Below are 24,323 nucleotides of genomic sequence, written 5' to 3' on the forward strand. Positions count from 1 at the left end.
TACCAAATGAAACTAAGCTTCCCTGGTCATCTATGATATACATGGCATTCAAATTTTGCAACTAGATTTTATGATACATTTCCAAAATGTGTGTGAAACATTCTATTTTGCAACCTTAATCACTTGGAGATGATTGCATCTCTTTTTACAGATGTTTTTTGTGACCTTTTATTATTATTAAACTTTGAGGATTTATAAAGCTAGTTATTCCTGTAGCCATAGACAAGTTTTATTCTCACCTATATGAGTTCCTTATCAAATGATAATTTAGAATTTGCTGTCCTAGAGTGCCTGCTTTCCCTTTCCTTGTTTATTAGAAGCTCCTGTAACTTCCTAATGAGATTTTCAAGACCTAATAATTTGTTGGCCTTCGTTGGCAACCATATTATATTGAATTTATTGCATCACTTCTGAGTAGTGTAGTAACTGGATACTAGTATTATTTGCTTTAATTGATTATTTTCTTCTCTTCTTTTTCCTTACATCTTCTGGTTCAAATTGATAAAACCTATTGATGTATATTTAAAGCTCAAGTAATTTAAAATTTAAAATTATTGGACATGGTTGCTTTATGATCTAGTCACTGCCACATAATTATGCTGTCTTTCTTATAGGCTGAGTACATTTATTTCTGTTACATTTATAGTTAAGATGGGATAAATGCTAGTTAAATTATAATTTAGAGCAGGAACACATGGGCAGAGACTGTACTCATGATGGGCTGTATGGAAATGGAGGACAATTCTAACCTTTAGAAATAGTTAACAGCCTTTACCCATTAATGGGCAACAATATCACGGGGTATGCCCTCAATATAGGGACGCGGTGGCTCAGTGGGTTAGGACGCTGAGCTTGTCGATCGGAAGGTCGGCAGTTTGGCGGATCAAATCCCGAGTGCCGCGTAACAGAGTGAGCGCCTGTTACTCGTCCCAGCTTCTGCCAACCTAGCAGTTCGAAAGCACGTAAAAATGCAAGTAGAAAAATAGGGACCACTACGGTGGGAAGGTAACAGCGTTCCGTGCGCCTTTGGCGTCTAGTCATGCCAGCCACATGACCACGGAGATGTCCTCGGACAAGCGCTGGCTCTTCGGCTTTGAAACGGAGATGAGCACCGGCCCCTAGAGTCGGAAACGACTAGCACGCATGTGCGGGGGAACCTTTACCTTTACCTTTACCTTTATGCCCTCAATCTACAGCATTAACAAACACACCACAGTTATGATACAATGCATGATCTATGGCAACCGAGGAATGCTGTCCATTTAAGCCCTCTTAATTGTCAGTCATCCCCAGCCAACAAAGTGGTCCCATTTATGTTTCTGAGTAGAGCATCCATCAACCCTCTCACCTTTCACTTTCAGCAAGAGACCATACCTGCCACTCCTTATTCTCTCTTCTACTATTTTATTACTATCACAGTAGTTTGCCTGCTGAGTTCATCTTTCTGTCTTCTTTCAGTTCCAGACTTCATTACTTCCTGGTACTTTATTCTGATATCTGGCTACAAGTCCTTCCTTGCCAGGCTTCAGCCTGCACTAAGGCCTTTTCAGCCTCCACCTTTGGCTGTCTCTTTCTTTCAAGTTTAGCTTCATTTCTCCATAAATAGTGAATATCCCACTTTCTCCCTAGCTCCTCGTGGAATTCAAGAAAAGCTGGCAGTCTCTGCTGTCACTTTCTTCTAAGCACCACTGCTGCAATCTGGAGGCAGATAGCAAGCAAAATATCTTTTCCACTAGGTATACCAACCTATTCAGCCTTTTTTTATGTGTGAGGGGAGGGGGTGGTTCTTTAAGATTTTGCCATTCAGTCCTTCTCCTTCCCCTTTGATTCCCTTTCCACCATCCTATATTCAACTCCATCACTTCCTCCCACTACCTCTGGTACCCCAAAAGATGGGATTCCACATGTATTCTATCCCCTGTACTTCCCTCACCATTTAACCTATTGCCATACCACCCTTGTCTTCTGATATTAAAATTCTAGCTCAGCTGTTTTGTGAAGGACGTCCTTTTCTATAATTCCTTTCCGCATAATATTGTGTCATTTATCCTAGAGAATTAAAATTCATGCTGCCATTTTGATATAAATTTTACCCAGAGTCTCCACTGTGATGTGCAACAGGGCATTGCTGATGGATGACAGCTTATACATCATATTGGAGATATATATTACTGGAGGTTATTGAGTCCTGCAGTACTGTTGCCAGAGTAGATATGTGGGGACATTGAGGTTTACTACAAGATCTTGGTTTCTTGTGTCAGTATCAGTGTGGTATAGTTTCAGTTGCAGTTTTAAGCTAGGTAACCACATTCTAGCTTATAACCTCAGGCTTGGGTAAAGAAAATTTTACCCAATCTGAAGGACTTTGATTATGTATTTCAATACTTTTGCTAGGAACTGTAACTGAGTATAAGCGATCTTTTTCCCCACTTTTTGGAAAGTTGATTATTTCTAGGTGCTGGTAATTGCATTATCTCTGCCTGAGTTTATGGTAGTTTATGATTGTTTTTTTTTATTTCTATACCTTGTATTTAGCTCTGGGAAGTCGGGGAGGGGGGAAGGGGAGGGGGGAGGGGGGGAGGGGTGGGTTGGGCTGGGAAGGGGGGGTGGGGGTGGGGAGGGGTTGTTTTGTTAAAGATAAAATGTATTGAAAAACTTTTCAATAAAAAAACAATTGCCAAGGCTTCCTTGTCGATTTGTGCATAATTCCTTTCTGCCTTCCTTTGACAGTGTTCGGGAGTAATATGCAATAGGCCTTTGCTCCCTGTTTCCTTCTATGTGACTTAATACAGCGCCCACTCCATAAGGGGATGCATCACATGCGATGCAGATGGGCTTGTTTTCTATAAAATGTGTGATGGTTGAGTCACTGGACAATAGTTGTTTGAGGTTTCTAAAACTCTGTTCATGAACCGTGGTCCAATTCCATGGGGTTTTCTTATCTAATAATCTGTGTAAAGGCTCTGCAATTGCTGCTTTGTGGGGCAAAAATGCATGATAGAAATTAAGTAAACCCAGGAAAGCTTGCAATTCAGCCTTATTATTTGGGGTTGAAGCCAATTTGATTGCTTTTACCTTGGAATCAGTAGGGTGAATTCCTTTGGCATCAGTCCTGAACCCTAAGAATTCAGTGGATGCCACTCCAATACTGCACTTACTTTTTTTAAGTTTGAGCCCAGCAGAGCGAAACCTGCTTAAAACAGCCTGCAACCTGTCAGCCAAGATCTCTTCAGATTCTCCAGCAATAAGAACATCATCAAAATAAGGACATACACCAGGTATGCCTTTCAGAGTCCTCTCCATCACTTCTTGAAAAATCCCTGGAGCTACAGAGATGCCAAACTGCAAACGGTTAACTCTGAAAGCTCCCCTATGTGTCACTATTGTCTGAGCATCAGCTGTTTCCTTGGAAACTGTGAGCTGCTGGTACACCTGCACATGATCGAGATTTGCAAAGATGGCGCCGCCCTGTATTGCAGCGAGGACATGCTGGAGTGTCGGGACCGGGTAAGCATGCGGATTCAAGGCCCGGTTTGCCGTGTCCTTATAATCTGCACAAATTCTTACTTCCCCATTAGCCTTAAGTGGGGTCACTATAGTGGTCTCCCATTCTCCCCCTTCCACGGGCTCCAACACCCTTTGTTCTACCAACTTATCCAATTCGCTCTCAATCTTTTGCTTAAGAGCGAAAGGGACTCTCCTGGGCTTGATGCGAATAGGTAAAACCCCTGGGTTTAGCTTAAATTTAATGGGGGGGCGTGTATTTACCCATCTTGTCATCGAATACGTCTGAAATCATTTTGCAGACCAATTCAAGACTTTTGGGTTGGATGTTATGTACTCCCCCCAACCAAATGCCCAGGGCATCGAACCAGTCCAGCCCCACTAGACTGGTCCTCTGCCCGTCAGTCACCAGGACGTCCAAAGGACCCTGGAATTCCTTGAACCCCACAGTCACGGTGGCCTTTCCCCTGATTTTAATGGGGGAATGCTGAAAGTCAGACAGCAGCAATGTGGTGGGTTTTAAAGGGATTCTCTGCTTGCTCCGGTCGCAAATTCCTTTAAATGTCTCATATGAAATTATTGAGACTGCGGAACCAGAGTCAAGCTCCATCATGCAAGGTACTCCTTGCAGATGGACCTGTATCATAATTTTAGGCTTGAGCAACTGGTGTATCTCCATATGAGACACGGTCCGTATCTCCGTATGAGACACGGTCCACCTGCTCCCCCCAGATTTCGGTGATATGTGCTGCGGGGACCCAGTACCCTCAAGTGCTGATGCCATGGCTTGTAATTCATTCAGGCTGTCCCAGTTGCAGTTCCGGCAGATGGCTGCGATGTGCCCCGTCTTGCAGCAGGAGCAACATTTCGCAGATCTGAATCTGCAGGTCGCTCTCGGATGGTTTCCTCCGCAAGCTGGCACATTTTTGGCTGGCGTAGTTGGTTGCTCTTGGTTCTCTGCAGCTGCAGCTGCAAGCAGTGCTTTTGCTGACCAATGTGTATTTCTGATGGCTTCTGTCATTGTCCCGCCATGTTGGCTGTTTCCCAGGCCTTTGCTGGACCACATCTGTCTCTGCGTCTCCATCCGTTTCTCCGTATCCGCTGTTCGTGGCACATTCATGATGTATTGTCCCTCCTGGGCTACTGCCAGGACGGTGTGTGGGCTTGCTGGCACCATTTGCTCCCTCGTGAGCCATTACCTCGTCTAGGACTTCTCGCAGATTCATCGGTGGTTTTGCGAGGATTTTTTGTTGGCACTGATGGTCTCTAAGCCCAAACACCACCTGGTCTCGAATTCTATCTTCGAGATCAGGGAACTTACACAAACGGGCAGCCTGTCTCAGAGCCGCAACGTAGTGTGATGTTGTCTCGCCCGGGAGCTGGATGCGCTGGGAAAATTGGAATTGCCAAAAAATTGGAGCCCTGGACAGCATGAAATGTTCAGCTAGTATATCCATGAGTTCATAATACGGGACGGATGCAACGGGCGTCGGGGTGTACAATCTGACGGCCACATCATATACATCCTGGCCACTGAGACACAGAAGGGCTGCTGCTTTCATCCGGTCTTCCGTGATCTTGTTGATCAGCAGAAACCCTTCGATCCATCCCAGGTGCGCTTCCCACCACTCGGGTTCATCGATGTTAAAACGGAATTCGCTGGTGTGTCCAAACCTCGCCATGGTGCACCCGGTCCGTGGATACTGCTTCGCTTGGAAGGTTTCTCGGGAAAGATTTGCCTTTCCTCCTTTCCAAGTGATTTCAGATCTGCGTGAAGCAGAATCCCACCTTCATCGCCACTATTATGTAGTGGGTTCTAGACCACATGGACGACTCCGGACAACAGGGCTCAGCATAATAGACCTTTATTGAAGTTAACACATGACTGCAAACAAAGGGCTATTAGCCCCTCTTATATACCTAGCCAGGTATACCTGGGACCAATTCCCTTATCTGGATTTCCTGCCAAGTACTACCCTGCCAATCCGGACAGGGTACCATGCCACCTGGTGGTGTCAGTGGCTCACTACTGCGGAAACATCCCCTATATACATAACAATGTTGTCCAGAAAGTGTCAGTTCATAGATCTGAATAGTTCATCAGAAACAAGCTAAGAATTCAGTAGAATCAAACCAGAGGTTTCCCTTGTGTGACATCTAACACTAGACATAAAAGCAAGTGATGCTCTTCATAGGCACCAGCTGCTTGCTTCAAAACAATTTCTTAACCCTTTGAAATAGAAATTTCACCACCCTCTCTGACATTGATTTTTATAGAGAAATTAGCTAGAAGAGACTCATCTTTCGTGGCAGTGTCCTACCATACGCTCCATTTATTTAAGATCCTGCTTCCAGTCTTCCTGCCAACTGAAATGTATCCAATGGATATTAAGAACAGAAGGATTAAAAAATACCTATGCTGGTGTCAACATTTTGGACTATTTTTATAGTGAATGTTCTTGCCATTTTACACGTGTCATAATTCGGCAAAAATCTTTGACTCAAAGATAGTTTTATGGAGGTTTGAGCTGAGAAAGATTATTTAAAAAATCTGCTGATCCTATGGAACAAATTCTTCCTGGGCATTTTGATCCATGATTGCGTTCTTTATTTGGTGATTTTTTAAATCACTCTTTACTGTTTTAAAAAGGTTTAGCACAAATGATTGAGGGAAATATCAAAAGAATATGAAAATTCTTTTCATAATGGTAGTGGTAAAAATCATTACAACATGATTGCACAAGTTTTCCAAATTATGTAATCTTCATCAGTCAAAGCATGACACAAATGACATACAGTATGTAATTCACATCATTTGCATGATGATGACATGATACATGTGACACATATGCCTCTCCAGCAGATGCTCAAGAGTGGATTTAAATCAATGTGAAAAAGTTGACTCATTTGTAAACAGAGATCATGCTTGTAGCTGATAAATTCTTATTCCACATAATTAGGCTACATATTTTACTATTAGTGGAAACTTCATTCCCATTGTATCCTTCACTGGTTAGAAAAACAACCACAGAATTCTGTTTTTCAACTTCAGCGTGAGCTGGCAAGGTTATACAAAAATATATAATATTGTATTTTGTTGCAATAGTATAAATGTTATAAAATTCAAATTAGGTTTCACTGGGAGAAAAAAGATGAATGCTTTTCATATTGGAACAATCTAGGTGAAAAAGTTTCTCTTTTCCATAACAATACTAAAATAATAGTTCTTTTGGATTTTAACCATAAACAAAGACTATGAAAAAAATCAAACAATACCTTATTAAACAGTCACTGTCGTTTTTCTTTTATAATGTTGGTAAATATGTATGATTTATTTTTTATCACTGGCACTTGTTCTTTTCCTCTTTGTACTGCCAAACCACACTGCTGTAACCTTCCTTTGATGTATAATTGATACACCAAGAGAAAGATTTGCTTTGAGGTTTCTTGATTGAAATATGCTTGAGCAAACTACCAAATCTGTTTTCTTTACAATCTTTAAAACACTTGGATTGAAATCCAGAGCCTGTTGAAAGGAAGTTGTTTTAAGTATTTTTCAAGCTCATTTGCAAACTTCAGTGAAAAGTTGTTCTGTGACTGATTTTTTTTTCCTGAGAAAGAAACAATGTTTGCAGAAAGAGTTGTGAAAGAAGTAAAACTGTTTTTTTGCATCGCCACAGGTGAAATTGCAAAGCGGGTGTTCTGTACTGGGTTTGTTGCGCAGGAATAAAGACAAGGCTAGTGAGTTCAGCAAAGATCATGCTTTATTGCTTGCAGGATCTGAACTGGGGAACAGGGCTGCAGATGCAGCAATTTATACCCTGGCCCCTAGGCGGTGGCCAATGGGTTTGAAGCAACCTATTGCAGCCCTAGGGGCAACCAATAGCAGTGCTGGAGACAGGTTGTCTGAGGAGCTGGGAGCCATTAGCTAGCTTCCCTGCTCAAACAGCCTTCCAGCAATTACCATGTGGTGTTCCCTTTACAAAGCAAGCCCATTACAGGGGGAGTTGAGGTCTCAATCAGTAGTTCAGATAGTCTTGACATAAGGTTAGTAGGAACTTTTCCTGTATGATTAGTGGGAACGGTCTCCTAATGTTACCTAGCCTGGGAATGAAATGTTTGTGTTTGGAAACCAATCCACTACCTTGGAGAACAAACCTCCACCTTCCACGCACATCCTAAACTTGAGCTACAGATATTTGCTACTATTGCAAAACTGTCCCTATCTACCTCTATGTCTATCTTTATCTCTTTGTCTATATTTACTGTATGTCTATATTTATGTCTATGTCTATGTCTATGTCTCTATCTCTATCTGTATCTATCTCTATATATCTATATCTATATATCTATCTATTGTGGAAAAAATAAATTTTGAAACGTAAATAAATATTAGATACATTTTTATAGTTTTTAATGTTATAGTAATAATAATTGATATTTGGCTTTTCTTTATTCACGTACTCTGCACAAACATTGGGTGCTACTTAAATATGAACAATGAAAAATGAAAGACAAATATGTGGCATCTGATAGCACCCTTTTAACAAATTAAATTCTTTAATAATGTCTTATGAAAAAAAGGAAGAGAAAACCTTGTGAGAAAATGGAGAACAGAAGCTTCTTTGGCAAAAGTATTTTTTTTCCTCCTATATTCCACAGACACTGACAGTGAGAATAAGCATTTAGCAACTATCTGCAAAACCAGCCAATTTCAAGTAATTGAGTACGAGGCGTGAAATGTTACCTCTTCTAGGATTAAAGAGCTTATTCAACCTCTATCTTGCATGCACATTTTTAGTATTCATCACTGGGAAGTAGGCCAGTCATTTCTACTGAGGGAAGAAAATAGAGTATAAGATATATAAAACGTATTCAGCAAATTCATGGTTGATTGTAAAAGCTGCCACATCTTAACATATGTTCTTCTTTAAAGAGTTGACTAAAATAGTCCCCAGTCTGAATCTGAGCAATATTAAATAGAGCCGAGGATGGACCAAGAACCAGTGAAGTTGACTGCAAATGCCATCATCATCATCAGTACAAACAACAAAGATCAGGGACTGGTAATTTTTGTTTCAAACACAACTCCTCCTCTCCACTCTCCCCTCCAGCCTTCTTAACATAATGCATGCAAACAAGGTAAGAGTTTGTAAAAATATGCATTCTAGATGGGTTGGTGTTTTATGATATGCTTGATCTCAATTTAAAATTTAAAAACTTATCTAGATGATGGATTGTCACACCACTGGATGAATATCATGTACACCAACTCAGAGTAAGTGTATATTTATCTGGATTCATGTAGCATCCTTTTTTTCCCACCTTGTGAAAAAGATTTATCACTCTTTCCAAATTTTGAAGAATTAAAACCTAGCTTCAGATTGTTTATACCATCACTGGCCAAGTATGCTTGCTTGTTATTTTCATCCTGTCCTTCTACAACATAATTTTAACAAGATCAGGTTTCCTTTATCTTGACAACAATCCTTTAAAGATAGGGATTCCTTTTGTACAATATGAAAGAAAATTTGATAGGCATTATTATGTCCTTTCTTGAATGCAATTAATATTTGGTTTGGAGGAGAAATCAGAAAGATAAGCTATTAACTCTTAGGTCCTTCTCATCTTCTCTTGCTGGCATTGATGCTGTAAAAATGATGAATGGTGTCTCCAGAGGTTTTGACTAGTATCCAAAATAGATGGTGATTGGCTTGACGCTAAGAAGATTAATTTGACGGCAGATCTTTCAATCACTAAAACCAAATCATCTCTCTCACTTTCTTCATCATCATGGTATTTTATCTAAGTACTAAAAGGGAATGTTTGTTTTGGAAAAATTGAAATCTCTGAAGTTTTGTAATTGGAGATCATTAAGACCCAGAATCTCTTGAGTCAGGCCAATCTGCTATATACTGCGGATTGAAAATTATTTTGTTTCACCAGTACTAATATTGTTGTCATTTTTGTTACCTCTTTCGGGAAAACCAGAGCAATCTCAGAAACATATCATATATGGCACAGGCATTCAATTGTCTTAGAACAGGTCACATTCCTGATTTTTAAAATTACATTTTTGCATGATATATGTACTATCATAAAGCACTGTTATTTTTTGCAAAAAAGGTTGCTATCTATAAAGCTAAAATTTGAATTAGCTGGTTTACATTTTTTAAAATGTAAACCACAAGGGACGCGGTGGCTCAGTGGGTTAGGATGCTGAACTTGTCGATCGGAAGGTCGGCAGTTTGGCGGGTCGAATCCCGAGTGCCGCATAGCAGAGTGAGCGCCTGTTACTCGTCCCAGCTTCTGCCCACCTAGCAGTTCGAAAGCACGTAAAAATGCAAGTAGAAAAATAGGGACCACTACGGTGGGAAGGTAACAGTGTTCCGTGCTAGTCATGCCGGCCACATGACCACGGAGACGTCCTCGGACAAGCGCTGGCTCTTCGGCTATGAAACGGAGATGAGCACCGGCCCCTAGAGTCGGAAACGACTAGCATGCATGTGCGGGGGAACCTTTACCTTTACCTTTTATTTTTAAAAAAAAATGAAAATTCAGTCTGCTATATGCTTTTTTCAGCAGCAAAACATGGGGCTGTCCTTGAGGACCACTCAGAGGCTTCAGCTGGCGCAGAATGCAGCCGTGCAGGTTGTGATGGGGGTTTCCCGATACTCCCATGTAACACCTCTACTCCGCGAGCTACATTGGCTTCCGGTTGCCCTCCGGGTGAGATTCAAGGTGCTGGTGATGACCTATAAAGCCCTAAATGGCTTGGGTCCAGGATATCTGAGGGAACACCTGCTGCCAGCATCAAGCTCCCTTCGTCCTGTGCGCTCCCACAGGGAGGGTCTTCTCAGGGTACCGCTGGTAAAAGATTGCCTGCGGACAATACCCAGGGGGAGGGCCTTCTCTGTGGGTGCGCCAGCCCTTTGGAATCAGCTTAGAGCTTAGGACTGCCCCTGACCTTCTCTCATTCCGCTCGGACCTGAAGACCTGGCTCTTCGAGCTTTCTGGCCTGGACTGAGAGTATCAACTGGGGTTTTAATTGTATTTTAATTGTAATTGGGTTTTTAGTTCAAGGTTAGTATAATCATTTTAATTGTTTTTAATTTTTCTAATTTGTTGTATTGTTTTTAAAAAACCTTGTGAACTGCCCTGAGTCCTACGGGAGAAGGGCGGTATATAAGTCTAATAAAATAAATAAATTAATTAATTAAAAATAAAACCTTTTAGGTCCCATGGAGAAAGTCTCCAGTAGATGTTCAAATGAAATGACTTCTTTTACAGAACTTTTAAGATGTTCCTTCTGCCTCTGACCTCCCTAACCCATTATGCTTCTGGGCATTGTTTGCTTTTCATTGTTGATATTAATACCTTTTACTTATATGAAAGTGCTCTTCACTGGAAATTTCTCTGAAGGTAGAAAGGCAGGCAGCATGGTGAAAATGGAATAAAAGAGGGGAGATCAGATGGAGAAGAGATGGCCTTTAATAGCATTATCAAAGAAGACACTGAACCAGAAATAACTTATTAGGAAACTAAAAATCTGAGGGGGCTAGTTCTCACTATGTCAGCCCACATAACAGATGGTGAAACAGAACTGTGGGATTATTGTTGATTTTTTAAGGTTATACACCATCAGAGTCACCATATAAATCTATTTAAGAAATAAAGCAAAATTGCAGCCCTTTGGCAAAGGCCAGTATATGCCTCATTTGAATAACATAGCGAGGACGTCCCAACGGTGCTTTTTCAAGAGGCAACTGGATTTGAAAAAGCACCTTTGAGAAAACCATGACCTGGATGACTGAGAATCTCCACAGACAAACAAAGCAAGGAACTGCCTACTAATCCTCATAAGGGGAAAATCACATTATTTTGGTTCCTATGTTTATGTATATTTGTACCTGTATTTGAATATGTGTGGAAGTTAACAGGACAGCATGCTTATTAGACCTCAGGGGGGGGGATCCTTTTGTCATCTATATTTTTCTTTCTTTCCCTTTTCTACATTTTTCACACGTTAGAAAGTTCTACAAAGGCAATTCCACGTTCACATCTTAATCTAAAATGCATGCTTATTGACTAAGGAAATCTCCTTGTTGTTCATCCCCCCAACTCCTGGGATGATGTATATTTCATTAAAGTGATTTGTTTTTAATAATAATTTTAAAAAACTAGGCCTATAAGGGGAAAAAGCATATTTACTTCTATAACCTTTGAAATTAAAATTCCTGATATAGTAATTTGCTATAAATGTGCTCTTATGTTGCTGCTTCTCTGGCTCTGTCTGGTTGCTGCTAATGAAAAGAATTCTGATGGCCACACTGAGCTGTTTACCGTGATGGCAAGTCTATCCACACAAAAATTCCATTAAGCTGATGAAGCTATATGTTAAGCACATAAGCATTCTATGCACAGACAATTGGTTTATTATTATGCTTTTTCCTTTGTTCACCAAAACACTAAGAATGTTTTGGAGGTCAGAGTGATTTTCCAGCATCACTCCAAGATTCTGTTCAGCCCATCAAAAATGGAAGTGTTGCAGCCTGCATTTATAAGAACCGCAGGGAAGAAACAGTCACTGTTTTATTTTCTCCCAATCTATATACACTGAGTTTGAAAAATCAGAGAACTATTGAAATGCATATATTTAAGCTGTAATAACATGGAGACATAGCAGAATGTAAGCTTTTCTGTATACAATGAAAGTTTAAGCTTTACATGAAACTACTGCTTCTCAATGTTAAATTTCTCTACCTAAAATCATTTCTAGAACAGGGGTGTCAAACTCAATTTCATTGAGGGCCACATCAGCATTGTGGTTGCCCTCAGGGGGATGGGTGGGTGTGGCCTGGGTAGGTGTGGCCTACTGGGTGGGCGTGGCTAAAGTGCATATGGCCTACTGGGTGGGCATGGCCAACTCTACATTGTTCACATCAAGGGTACCTATGGGGGCCTGGGCAGGAGTGGGACAGATCTGAGGGTCTCTGGCAGGAGGAGGGTCTCTGGGCCAGGGCCAAGGCAGTGGGGGCCGTTCCCTCACTGTTTCCAGGATGGCTTTGTGGGCCACATGAAACCACTTTGCGGGCCGGATCTGGCCCCTGGGCCTTGTGTTTGACATGTCTGTTCTAGAATGATGTTATCTCTAAAATTCCCTCTCTGTAAAGACAGGTCTGACACACAAACAAAAAAATCTGAAATTCAAGCCCCTTATCACTTCCTAACACAAAAATTCCAACATTAGGAATTCTGAAAAAGAAACATTAGGTCTTTCCACATTCCGAGCCTTTCCAAGGTTTTCTCAATCTTAATTTTTGAATCTAATTACAGATTACGCCCAATATTAAAAATAATAAATGGTCAAAAATATCAGATTAAGTCTAAATATCTGGCTGACTGTGCAACCAACAATAATACAGGTAGTCCTCAACTTACAAAAGTTCACTTAGCAACTATTCAAAGTTACAACAGCATTGAAAAAGTGACTTATGACCATGTTTCATACTTACAGCCATTACAGTATTCCTATGCTCACATGATCAAAATTCAGACACTTGGCAACCTATTTATATTTATGATAGTTGCAGTTTATTATTTATTATTTAATGTATGATGAGAACAAGACAGAAGTAAACATATATACACAGTCCACATAATTATAAGTAAAACTTCTATGGGGGGGTGTATGGCAGTGGCCTCATAACTGGATGTCCGATTCAGCTATCCAGGTGATTGCCTCTGGCACTGTTTTGTGCAGATCTTCTAGGGAACCAGAGACCACACGTTGTGGGCAATCTTGCACAATATATTTAATAGTTTGCATATCAGAATCACAATCACAACAAGAGGAATCTTTCCATCCTCGCTGATACAGGGCACAGACACTTCTTCTAGTATCACACCTAATTCTGTACAATTTCAACCAGACAAAGCAAGGCAAGTAAAACCAGGTGGTTTGATAGAGGGATCACTAATGGTCAGGCCACAAGAAGTACCTTCTTCTAATAACCATGTTGCTAACTTAAAAACTGCAGTGATTCACTTAACAACTATGGAAATCAACACATTCAGTTTTGGGCTCAGTTGGGATTGTAAGTCAAGGACTAACTGTAAATATTTTTAAAGGACATTTTGTTAGAAATAAGTTCTGCATACCTTTCTTTGCTGCTCTTCAGCTGTGCATGGGGGTGCCAATTTAAGAACAGATTTAGGAAGGCTGTCCAAAGCTTTAAAAAGCTTTTTTCTTTCAGTAATGATTAGAACAAAACTCCCTTCAACACTGCTTCATGGAACCATAACCTCTGCTCCTAGTAACCAAGTAGAGGCCAATTGGCTTCTTTTTGCCTCGCTTCTGAAACCTCCTCCAAGAATTCCAATAGCTAGCAAAGGAAATGTTGGCTTAGCCTTTGAGCAAATGTCAAACACTTCATCAAGGAAAATGATGCTGCTCTCCTGCTCTGTTGTGTGAATGGAAAACAAGCCACTACTCTCAGACTTAATTTTTTATTTAAAAAATGCTTACGTTAATTCGTTTCCAAAGCTAAACTGGGATTGAAAAATTCAAACAAGGAAGTGTTTATATGTACTATGATTATGTCCTTGCATTAGAGTTTTTATGTTTTATCATATTTGTCCATAGGGTCGCGATGGGTCGGATACGACTTCGCAGCTAACAACAACAACATCATATTTTGAGAAATATGGCAATTTCAAACATATTTTAATTGGTCTTATAATTGCTTTAAAAAGTTAATTTCATTCATTTTGTCTCACATTTGGTTTACATATCTCGAGAAAAATTCCTATGTCCTTTCTGCAAACATATGGATAAGTAATACCTAGGAATCACACCAATACAAACTCAACGTTTCAAATTCACAAACCATATAATTGATATTAGGATTAAGATTTAATCCTGAGCAAGAATTTATGAATACAATTTACTGAAAAAGGAATGTTTAAACCAGGGCAGGCATGCATGTTTATTATACCTCCTGTGAATAATGTCATTAGTCTCACCAGGAGTTCTATGCTATTAAATCATCTCTAAATTCTTTCACATTTGGTCTAGGGCAGACATGTCAAATTCATGACATCACGTGACATCGCGTGACATATCAGAACTTTTTCCCCATTACCGGCAATGGGGTGGGAGCGGTTTCCTCATGATCCATCCGGTCCATGGGCCGGCAGTTTGACACCTCTGGTCTAGGGATTATTGAAATAGCACTATATAATATTAACTTCATTAAACACTTTCTGATATACAAGTCAGTAGTACTCCAGAAATTCCAGCATGCTCATCATTGCTCAGATGAAGAAATTTTAAAAGTTTTACTCTAATATAACAAATCATGACTATATTGCAATGCCAAAATATTACAAAAATGAGATTTTCTTGATTTGTTTTATACAATGAATAAAGTGTTTTCAGATACGTATAGATGTAAGGTAACAGTATAGATATGTAGACATTTGAGAATTTCCCATGCCTAAATCTCACTATGTGGATGCCATAAATCCAATATGTACTTCAGACATTTTTGTTATTTTAATCCCTCTAAATTTAATATCACTTCCTGTATTGTTGAAATTCTCTGGCAATAAATACCATTACAGAAGCAAAGCCCAAAAGGGAATTTTCAAGAAATGCTGAGATTTGCAGTAATTTAAAAAAAACTTTAGATTAAAAAAAAATCTAATGGGAAAAACTAGCAAGCAGTCAACTGAAGCTAGTAAGGTCTCTGGCTATGAAAAGCTAGTAGCTATTGGGGAGTTAACAGTTAGTAACTGATTGGGAAAGTGGTAATAAAAAATATAAGGGAAATACAATGCATTGGATTAGATCTTCATGAGGAATAACTGAAACACTGTTTTGCAGTTTCTATTTGCTCTGAAAACCCAGCATTTGTTCTTTTCAAGGAATGATGAGTTATTCCATACTTTACAAACATATTTTTCATATTTGAAGGAATTTTTGCATCCAATCATATTCACCTCTAAGTACATAGTGACAAAGGTACTTCATGTTTTTGACAGCCTCTAATGCAATGTAAAACTTTTATTATTACAGTACAAAATGGTTTGGGTAACAGGGCTCTGCATGAGTGTCTGAAAATATAGTATCTCTCTAGTTTTATTAAAGCAGAAACTTTTTCAAGCTTTTACAGATGGAGATGAATGTGTTTTTGTATAACAAAACAAGTTTGCACATTATAATTTTAAGTGATTTTGATTCATGAGTTCATGAGCTGCTAAATAATTTTTTCTTGGGGCAGTTCATTGATTTCAGAGCATAGTCTTTCATACGACTACCAACAAAGTAGAAGTGATTTTGCTGTAATGAGCAAATATTCATCAAAGTTTCCAAAATTAACATAAATCATAGATGTTACAGTCTAGAGCAGGGGTGTTAAACTGCCAGCCCACGGGCCAGATGCATCATAGTGAAACTGTGCCCACCCTATTGCCAGCAATGGCAAAAAAGTCGCGATATGTCACAACACATCACATGATGTTGCGAGTTTGACAGCCCTGGTCTAGAGCAGTGTTTCTCAATCTCAGCAAGTTGAAGTTGTTTGGAATTCTGGGGATAGCCAGAAGTCCCTGTCAGCATGTTGAGGTTGAGAAACACTGCTGTAAATGACTCATGATGAAGTACAAATATATATTGATATATATTGATATATATGCGTTACTTCAAAAGTTGTTTTCTGGAATTCACATTAATTCTCAACCGATTTAATGAATTATCAACTAGGCTGGAGGAAGACATCAAGCAAAAGCTGAGGCTAGAATTGTTATGCTACTGCAAACAACATAAGTATGACATGCCCCAGGATCCATAATGCCTTGTCTTATCATTCCCAAGGCAAGACAAACAGTCTGATTCTTGTAACATAGGCAATAAACAATAAAGTTTCAGCCTGAGGCTTTTAATGAGTGATTCCTGTTCCTTGCACCTGACACTTACCAGTATTCTATTCCTATAGCTTCTCTTTAATTCTTCCTTAGTTAGAGCTTTGCAAACAGACAAATTACATTCAAATGTGACATTAAAATGATCTCCCCACTCTATTGTTCTGCCAGTTTGCTTTCAACCTGAAGAAAACAAATTGCTTTTGAAATTGCTTTTAAAGGAAAAGAACATTTAGGTGAATTTGTCATGGATAGGGTGTGGCCTTCAAGCCCTTATTTAGGGTCAAGGAATGTACAGTATATGTATATTCTGTCTTTTATTATACAATCTTCTTTTAGTAGTCTCAGTTTCCATGTGTTCATGAAATCCTAAGGATAGAAGGATGGAACTTCTATCTTGCTTTTTCAGAATAGAAGGTGTGGTCAGTAAGGGAGGTTTTAGTGTGTTAGAAAGATATAACAGGAAACAGCAATATGAGCAGTGCAATATCCGCCACCTCCAACAATGGAATACATTCAAAATACTTATGAGAAATTTGAAAGCAATTCTTAATTTATTGAAGAAAAAAACAAAAAAATAGGAGCTTATTTCACCAGGGAAGATATCTAAGAAACTACAAAAAGTATTTTGGCAAAACAATTGTTTAAATAACCAAAAATGCAGGCTTCAGCAAAACTATGACATTTCTGACTAGACTCATATTGAATGCACTGATTTTATTTAAAAATATAGTAGATTTTAGAAAACAAATATATATTAAAAATCCAGAAGAAAATGTATTTTTGTTTTTGGCATAGGACAAAAAGTGATTGGAAAGCAGCATAGTTTCCATTCCAGTGTTTGCACTCATGTCAGAAGCACCAAGGCGCTGAAAGATGACATCACTGTTGCCCTGAAGACACTCGGTATGGAGCTCCTTTCACGTCCCAACAGGAGCTGGAGTGAAAGAAGAGAGTTCATCCCCTCCCTGTCCCAAGGCAGCTCTCTGGTCTCGAACTCCATTCGAGTTAAAACCATATCGTGCAATAAAATTTTCATCATTTTGTTCTTTAAATCAAGGCATCTGTTTTGTACATTGAATATCATTTATACTGGTATTATATTTGTGGTACTCCTATAAAGTAATGTCTATTTTAAAAAAAGGGAAAGAGAGAAAGAGAGGCGTCATTGTTAATTATCATGCTTCGCCCAAGGCAATGACTAGAACAGGAATTTCTCTCTTCTGGATCCTAAAACTTCAAATACAGTCTTGGCTAAGCAGATCATTTGATCTTCTAGCTACCAGCAGAGTTTGCTAGCTGCTTGCATAATCTTGAGTTTGTTCCAATTGCTGCCTCTTTCCAACCAGTGACACAATGATTTATTAAATATTCCCTAAGCATATCACAAGTCTGTGTAGCAAGGCTGTTGCGTTGCTATGGCCTTAAGTGAGAAAGTTGAAAGGAAAACATTGCTGGGAGTCTCACCATGCAGCTTGGCAGCATGTTCCCAATTCTATAAAGTTGCTTGAGAGCCATGTACAGTACACCCAATTTCATTTAAACAATAGTATGTTTGTTCTTTCGATACAGTTCAGTACAGTATACTACAATACACTTCTGTTTTTCTTGAAGCTTCCCCTTAGTTCTTTTAGGAATGAATTTAGGCTGAATGGGTTTTCTTATTATTGAATAAACAACTTTACAAGTTTCACAGATCTGTCATTTCTCAGCAGATTCCTGAATTCTAAACTCTGTATGGCAAGGCTGGCAGCTTTTGTACAATCCTGTGCATTGGTGTAGAAGTGTTGCATTGCAGTCCTCTAGTGTTTAGTCATAAATGACAATTGTAAACTCAGCAGAAAAAAAATCCCCAATTTTCAAGAACTGAAGCAAGGAATATAAAAGGGAAATAATTTCATATTACAGCTGGATCTTTGAAGACAAATCAGTTCATTTGCAGATATTTCTAGATATAGTATGCAATACTTCCTTAGGCTTCTATAGTCCCTAATCAAAACTCCTTTCACTATAGAAATATTGGCTTCTACATCATAAACCTTACTGTTTGCTCATATGTATTCCATTCTTAAATTTAGACTAAAAATCATTGTTTCCTGCAAAGTTCTGCAAAGCACAGAATATGTACATTTACTTCATAGAAGTAAATGAGTTGGCAAACATATCAGAGTAATTTGAAGATAAGGATTCACTGAATGGAGTATAATTTCACCAGACAAGATACATTGGGGAGCATTAAGGATTTGGATGGAACAGATGAAGGATTGCTACTATAAAGGCCCAGTATCTGCTGCCTAAGAAGATTGTCTCATTTGCTAAGGGGAAAAAATGATGGTCTAGTTGGAAGGTATGACGGAGCATCTACGGTGATATCCTATGTCAAATTAGGGAGGGATTTGATTTTCAACATTTGTTATGGACAATCTGATAGACCTTTCATGATTTTATTGGTAAAAATTATAAGGGTGATTCTTAAGATTCAGAATATTGTGATGAAATACTAAACCTATTAATCGTATGTATTGTTAATATGTTTATAGGTTTTTTTTAAAAAAAAATCATTTAAAAATCACTTCTTTTAAAGCTTCCTAAATTCTCATCCCTGAAATCAGATTGATTACTATTATTATTTTAGAAGGGTGTTAAAGATATAAAATTAGTTCCTTAAATCTTGTCTCTAACCCACTGAAAAACCATCTATATCCTCCAAAATCCTCAGGTACTAATTTTATTTTTAAAAATAAATGGGAAAAATGCAGGAAAATTAGATTATTTCAGGAATAATCTAGGGTATTTTGGACCAATTGCAGAACGTGAACCTGGGACATTATGGAAATTAAGATTGAGGTTTTACTTTGTCATCCAACAATTTTCTGACTACTGATGTTCTGTCAATGCCAGGCTAATCAATAGAACCATAAATAGAAGTGGAGCAGAGTGGAAGAAAATTTGACTCAGTTCCATCACAACCAAATTACACACCGGGGGAAAAAATAGTCTGTATCCTGGGGAATCATATAGCTTGTTAGGTCTAAGCAGAGTTCTGGAGAAAAGGTTGGGTATGAGCCAAAAAGAGAATTCAGCAGCCTTAGGATTATTTCCATGAAAGTGATGGAATAAATCTTCTTGCTGCTAGAAGCCATAAAAAAGAATGGATAAGCCTTATGAATTACATTAAGTAAAAGCAGTCCAAAAATAGAATGCAACACTGTACAACAAAGTGCAAATATTTGTCTGAGTTATTACATTCCGTCTATTAAAACTGTCTTGGCAAACAGTTATAAAATTAGCTTATTTGCATCATACATAGATTCTGAGAATATAACGTACTAAAGAATTCAACAAAATTCAACCAATTTAACAAAACAGTAACAATTGCTAGACAATCAGGAGCCTATAAAATAATCATTCATTATTATGAAAAGTTAACTTCACGGCCATAAGAAAAGGTTCAGTGCAGGACCAGCCAGAGACATTCTGGCACCACAAAAAGTTTTAAAGATCTCTCTCTGCTAGTCTCCATTTCTACAATTGTCTTTATAGACACTTTCTGTAAAGTGTAGACTCTTTTCACCCTCCAGCTACATGATGCCTTATTCCACTTTATTCAGGGAAAGAGTCATCTACTATCTGGTCCACATTTCTTTACCATTACTTACCATGTGTTCATTATTTCTTTTAAATCTTCTGCTCAAACTCCAACTTTCATGCTCAAGGGTCATTTGTACCCTTGAACAACACTAAGATCAGACACTAGCATTTCAGGTTTCAAAGGAAGATAGGTGTAGAATTTTGGGGTTCATTACCTAGATATCCAAGGCCAACAAATATTCATTCCCCACGAGGTTAGAGCAGTAATCACAAGATAAGCAACATCTCCTTCAACTCTGATCTTCTATCCTTGTCTAAGAGGTTTATGAAATTATTTATTCCCTAAACAACAACTATATGAACTATCCACCTCCATGTGCTATCATTCAAGAATAAGAAAGTGCTCTATTTGAATGTCTCAGAGAAGTGCAGAATTTACTTAGCAGTGAGCAGCTTTTGCTGTCTATAAATTGTATCAAGAGGTCAGCAAAGGGCTGATTTTCCATAAATAAAGTGAACAGTTTTCAGGAAGAAAACATTTATGTGTAGAGATATACACATTTAAAAGTTTCATATGATTCTGTACTATTTATCAAGTTGATGTGGAAGCCATGCTTTATTAAGCATCAACCTGAGCTGTATTTATGAACTACAGATTCAGATTACAATATCATTTACAGAGTAGATGTTATCGGCATTTCTCTTTGTGTGCTATTTTTATTGCCTAAAAATCTGAATGGAGTAACACAGGCTGAGTGTCAACTTTACAGTGAGCATGGCTGCAGCCATTTTTTCTTCTCATTCTAGGTTGCCACATAGAATGGAGGGAGGGGGGCTGCCCAGATGCTTCTGTCCCGTGGAAACCAAGGTCATCTGCTGCTCCCGTGACTAGGGACTGGGTGTTGCATAAAAAGCCTGCCAAATGAGTATATTGGGGAACATAGTTGCTTGCATACTTTTGTGGATGGGACATTTAACTTTGTAATTGGGCAATTGTTATTTGTGTATTCAGACTTGGTTTCACTTTTGACCATGCTAATACTTTAAACATGTTCTTTGGGGAATTTTCAAGCCTCAGAGTTCTGCTTTATTCATCTCTGTCTGTCAGAACCATGACACAGAGTTCATGTGCAATCCAAAGCTTTCCTAAGACTTGTAGCTCCTACTTGAGGAGCAGGTAGAAATTGTGAGCAGGACAGACTTTGCACAATTGTATCTTCTACTCCAGTTAGTAGATTGGGGGCACATCTCATAGTCACTCATGCCTTAGTCATCTACTATGTGGACTATTGTAACTCTTTCAACAGAAGTTTGTTCTTAAAGGTTTTTTGCAAGCTTTAGCTGGTCCAGATACAGTGACTTGGCCAATATTGGTATAATGCACTCATGTAACACTGTTGCTTCTACTTTGAGCTACCTTGGTTCCAGGTAAGCTTACAAATGTAATTCAAGGTGCTGGTTGTCACCTCCAAGCCCTGCGTGGCCTGAGAAAAGGTTAGTGGTAGAACTGCCTTTTCCACCACAAAATCTGAATAATAATTTTTATTTTTGGAAATCATCTCTTGTATAAAAACATCTGAACCTCTCAAACCAAAGTGAAAGTGAAAATTGTCTGTGAATTTTAAGCAATATTCCAAAAAATCAAAATGCTATGCCCATTTTCTTATTTTAAATTATTATTTTTTTAAGAAACACAGTAGTGGCCAAAATTGTGGAAACGTTTTGTGAAAAGTATGTTTTTGAGGTTTGATGGCTAATAACACCATTTTTTCAAATAGTACCATAAAATTATAATATCAATGGAAAGATAATTTAATCAAGAATGTAATGCAACAAGGTTTGTTCAATTATCTGTACTGTATTCTATGAAAAGTTATAGCAAATAACCAGAAAAAGGAAGCACACCTTGCTTAGGTTGATATCAGGAAGCTTTCCTTCATCTGATTGTAGCCAATGAGCATGAGTGTTTAGAGAGCCAATCAGGTGTCATCTTGTTTTGGCAATGAGCCAATCAGATCACAGTAGGATTCAGTTATTGATGTCATGTATTGAAACTGAGAGAAGGACATTTGTCAGTATTTTATGTGATCACTATCAAGTTGGTTGGGGGCAGGTTGTGTTCTTTCACTTAGTGAGCTTGTAAAACGTAATGAAATTAAAGTAATGGTGCAAAGAGTTGACTGGTTGCCCAGAAAGCAATGTAAAATAGCCTTATTAAGTGAACAAGGCTACAGTTATAAAGAAATTAGAAGAAAAATTGGTGGAAACTTAACCAAAGGTGGCATTTCTACTGTACACTTTTCCCAAAAGGTTTCTACAATTTTGGCCACTACTGTAATATAAAGTCCATGTGGCTGGCTGGTAAAATATGGTATACTTCATTTCCTCATGCAGTATTATCATTCCTCAGAATACACCCAATTCTGTCAAACATAAAATTCTGATTAAAGTCAACAGGGATTCCTGAATCTAGATCTTGATTTCAGCTTCAAATTGAATTTAGTGATCATCTAATCAATCCAGCAGAAAATTATTGTTTTATGATTTGACAGATTAGTGTCTAAAGCAAATGTAAAAAAAATGCTGCATTTATTTTCCTTAAGAATAATTCCTTCAAAATGTGAACTTTGTCACAAGAGTAACCTAATATGATCTATGAATACTATCTGAAGTATGTTCAATATTATATTTCAATTTTTTTCACTAATGAAAGAAGCGATAGAAAAATCAATGGGGGGAAATGCCATATGGAGATAATTTGAAAAGAATGCAGCTTCTGTTCATGAAATACACGCTGCTTTGTGATCATGTACAAGTACATTTGGCTCCTTGCTGTGCATTAGCAGCCACTGAGCCATGAATTGTACCACCTGTTCAGTTTTGTAAACTTTACATACTCACCTCAAATAAAGAGCTCTACACTTTTTCAAAGATGCAAAAGATTTGAATGTATTAACTGCAAGCAGTATTCCCACCATAAAATAAAAATTATAAAAAAGTATGCTTACCTTTTAAAGTGCATTTCATCTCTTATTAAAGGACAAAGAGGTTGGTAACTGAAATGAAGTCACTAAAAAGAAAGTTTAGAGAATGTGAGGGTGGAGCAGATTCTATGCATTGGGTTTTGGAGCTGGGAGATTAATTCAGGAGCCAGTACAGTACATGGCTAGCCTAGGGCCATAGCCTAACCCACCAGAAGTAACCCAGCCTCCCCAATGTATTTTGGCTTCTCTGAAAATATAGTCCTAAGCACTAAAAAGTTGTCTATACTTGTGGTTCCAATCTGATGAGGTTGAAGAGATCATAGTAGTTCCTATGCATTGGTGCAGCTCCTCTTGGACTTAAAATAGCTATTCCAAACTCAGTTTTAAAGCATCTAATTGCATAGTTTTCTCAAACAGATCTTATTCGCCTTTATTTTTCGATATTCAAAAATGAAAAAAAAAAACTATTTTGTTAGGGAATATTGTTATCTGAGTTCTGAACATTCATAACTGTGATTCTTAAGTAAGAGAGTGCTTTTTGATAAGTTGGGAATGGCTGGAGAAGGAATAGGAGAGAAATATAAACAAGAGATAAGAGAGGGACTCAACTGATAGATAACCTGACACTTAAAAAACAGCTCATCTAAGGTGGCACAAAATTGGGAAGAAATGTTTCAAACCATTCTAAGTGACTCTGCCTTCATCAGCTTACTATAAATAAGGATTTATATTTTGTCTGTATTTACCTCAAGACTAACTTTACTGAAGTCTGTGTAATTCTTTTTTTTTTAAGAAAAATTTATTGGTTTTCTAGTTTTACATTTAAATATTTGACAAGCAATATGGCAGCTGAGTTGGTCAATAATTCAATAACATGCACATATCTTTAGTACAGATCTCAAAGTGTTACATTAAATATTTCCTCTCTTTTTCCCTTAGTATTTACTGTCTCAAATTTAAATTAATACAATTCTTATTATATCAAGTAAATAAAAAATAAATTTCTTACATTTATCGATCATTTTTATTTTATGCATATTTATTTTATTTATTTATTAGTTTTTATAAACCGCCCTTCTCCCGAGGGACTCGGGGCGGTGTACAGAGGAAGGAAGGTATACAGATGAACAATAAAAATAATAAAAACAATAGTGAAAACAAACTGGGACCCCAATTAACGCTATCATGCCAGGCCGGACTGCTGGAACAGGAAAGTTTTTAAGTCGTGTCGGAAGGTACGGAGGTCGGGGGCCATCCAGATTTCGGTTGGTAAGCTGTTCCAGAGGGCTGGCGCACCCACTGAGAATGCCCTCCCCCTGG

General features: G+C 38.3%; 1 long non-coding RNA gene across 1 annotated transcript in view; it reads right to left on the reverse strand.

Annotated features, from left to right (window-relative positions):
* Nucleotides 1–23,057, reverse strand: part of LOC308668407 — a 38,876-nt gene extending 15,819 nt beyond the window's left edge. The window contains exon 1 of the long non-coding RNA XR_014026508.1: nt 23,028–23,057. This is a non-coding gene — a long non-coding RNA (uncharacterized lncRNA). The remainder of the gene's footprint in view (nt 1–23,027) is intronic.
* Nucleotides 23,058–24,323: the final 1,266 nt, after the last annotated feature.

Source organism: Vipera berus (assembly GCF_964194415.1).
Source record: "Vipera berus genome assembly, chromosome: 5".
Classification (NCBI taxonomy): Eukaryota; Metazoa; Chordata; class Lepidosauria; order Squamata; family Viperidae; genus Vipera; species Vipera berus.